Genomic DNA, 2937 nt, shown 5'->3' with positions numbered 1-2937 from the left:
GTAAAGTGTAAATACCAGTAAAATGAGTGAATAGGACTATAAGAGTAAATACCAGTGATGTGTGACTATTCAAGTCTAGAGATGTTATTGGGAAAGGTGCAACTATTACATTGTCTTTAATGAGGCAAAAATTTGATGGGAGCTGGATCCCCTGCAAGTCTCAGAATTACAGCATTTCAGTTAGAGAGTAGAAAGGAATCAATATTTGCTTAAACCCGATATCCCCCAGTCTCATTTAGGACCCAGTGAAAAATACATGAAAATTAAGTGGAACACTCTGAATTTGGTACTTAAACATCAAATGGACTTTTGAACAAATTAGCTGGTTATTACTAGGGGGCTTAGATGACAATCTTGTAGCTTAATCCTAATGAGGAAATACTGACCGATGGAAAAGACGCTTATTTTCAGTTCCTATTCAACACACTGTTTGGATTTGATATCTGATATGTTAGTAAAAACCTTTGCAGTTATAACTGTGGGTTTTGTAGATCATTTTGTTTTTAACAAGTATGGTGTCCCTTGACAGTTGTTATTTTTTTTAACTGAGTGTTACAAATTAACTCAGGGTTATTGACAAGAGACCTTATTAAAGAAAGTATCTCCTTTTTGCATCTATGCAGTTAAAAGTGCCAAGAGAACTGTATCCCACCTAAAGAAATAAACAGCAGTTTTAACATCCGGTGCAAAAAAGAATAGTTTATTCAGATTCCACAGAAACAAATAGAACATTATTAGATGTTTCTCAACACTCGACACTGCCTAATATCTAATTTACAAAGTGAGACGTCTGCATAAAAAAAGAAGTGATCATATAAATGTTGATATCCCTGGTAACATTTATTTTGAATAAAACGTTGTACTTCTCCTACTGTTTTGGGTAAGGAGAGGTGGTAAATTAACCAGAGTGGGTCACGCCCGGGGCATGGGCCGTGCTGGTCGCTGGAACCCTTGGCAAACGCAGCGGGGCGCGAGCCGGCGGCCAGAGGAGCCCGGGAGCAGCAGCTGGCTATGCGCGCTGAGCCCAGCCGAGCGGGCCAAGGCGTCGTCGGTGCCCTTGAACCGGCCGAAGGAGGAGGACAAAGAGCCCATCATCGAGCTCTTTGTCAAACCTGGTGGTGATGGTAAAAGTTCCCAGAGCCTCTTCACGATTCTTTGGCTTAAAGGAGTTCTATTTACTGTCATGCCTTTCGACCTGAAAAGGAAAACCTGCAGACCTGCAGAACTTGGCTCCCGCGACCCACCCACCATTTATAACTTTCCACAATGAAGTGAGGAATTTCTTGAAGAAGTCTTAGGCCCTCCCAAGTACTGACAACTTTCTCCAACCCCCCACCCCACCGGAATCAAATCTGCTGGAATGGATATCTTTGCCAAATCCTCCGCGTATGTAAAGAATTCAGTGTGAGAGGCTATTGAAGCACTGGCAAGGGGACTCTTGAAAACACTTCAGAAACTGGGCGAATATCTGAATTCTCCTCTCCCCGATGAAAATGATGAGAACGGTATGGAGGACATTACATTTTCTACCCATGAATTTCTGAATGGCAATGAAATGACATTAGCTAATTGTAACCTGCTGCCCAAATGGTACATTGTCAAGGGGATCGTCAAAAAGTATCGCGACTTTGATATCCCAAAAGGAATGACCAGTATCTGCAGATACTTAACTAATGCTTACAGTGGGGGTGAGTTCACCAATGCCTGTCCCAGGGGTAAGGAGGCTGAAATAGCATATAGCGATAGAGCCAAAAGACGCACTAAAGAAATCGGCACTTAGGAAAGATGTATCTCCCTTCTTCCCCTAACAGAATATGCTTTTTCCTAAAAGACTGCTCCTCTTCTATAAAGTAGAAATTCTATTTTGCATGAACTTGCAGTTATTCAAGATTAGGATAAAGGAGAGACAAGGTATAGTAGCTATCTTAAAATATACACTCCTAAGCAGTATTATTTTTAAATTCTCTTACCCTGCCTACTTCCCCCACCCATACCCTCTCTGCTCTAATTTGGAGCCATTCCATCACAACATTTTCTGATCAGAGGTAGCTTGCCATCTCTCTGGAGCCCTCACCATACACTGTATAGATGGCATAACTTTTGAGGTACAATGTTCAGCTGCTAAAATGGTAGCTATGACTCATCAGTCTGCCACAAACTGGTTCATGGTATAAGGAATATTTATGAATTTTTGGAATTTTATAATTTTAGCAAAAGTATAAGAAAGGATTGCTACTGTATCAGAAATATTCTGTTTCAATTTAGTCTATCTTGGCTTTGTACTAAATGATATTGCTACCAGAGAAGAGAACCTTCTCCTTTGCTTGGTAGATGGATTTTTATTTTTGTCTGAAAGCAATTATCCTTTATACTAATTGTAACATCTGATATTATGTAGAAGATAAAAGTTTAGTTGAAGAGAATGGTATTCTCAAGATCATCCTCAACCTTGTTATCTTCATGAGAGAAACCAATGGATACCTGATAATCTATTTATATCAGTTATTTTTTATATGTAATTTTCCCAGTGCTATTCATTTGGAACATTATTGCTTTCTTCCATTTTGTTTTAATTTTAAAAGCTCTTTTTTTAGGAAAACATAGATGTGTTAGTCAGCCAAAAAGGGTACTGATGCAAAGTACCAGAACTCTGTTGACTTTTATAAAGGGTATTTATTTGGGGTGGAAGCTTACAGTTACAAGGCCCTAAAGAGTCCAACTCAAAGATACTTCCTCACCAAACTCTGTTGCCACATTTTGAAGCAATATGGCGGGATGTATGCGAGGGTTCAGCCTTCCTCTTTCCTCTTAGGGCTCCGTGGACACAGCTTCTTCCCATCTCAGCTTTAGGCTGGCATAAGTTTCATCTTTCGCCCATTTCTTTCTAGGCTCAGCTGCTCTGTTCTCTCCACAAGGTCAGCTATAGACTATCAGGCT

The 2937-nt window shown here is 40.1% G+C and overlaps 1 pseudogene; it reads left to right on the top strand.

The window, feature by feature from the left end:
• Positions 1-925: 925 nt before the first annotated feature.
• Positions 926-1780, top strand: LOC101433666 (chloride intracellular channel protein 4 pseudogene; annotated as a pseudogene).
• Positions 1781-2937: the final 1157 nt, after the last annotated feature.

The sequence above is a fragment of the Dasypus novemcinctus genome, chromosome 20 (genome assembly GCF_030445035.2).
Source record: "Dasypus novemcinctus isolate mDasNov1 chromosome 20, mDasNov1.1.hap2, whole genome shotgun sequence".
Classification (NCBI taxonomy): domain Eukaryota; kingdom Metazoa; phylum Chordata; class Mammalia; order Cingulata; family Dasypodidae; genus Dasypus; species Dasypus novemcinctus.
This window is presented reverse-complemented; position numbering and strand designations above follow the sequence as displayed.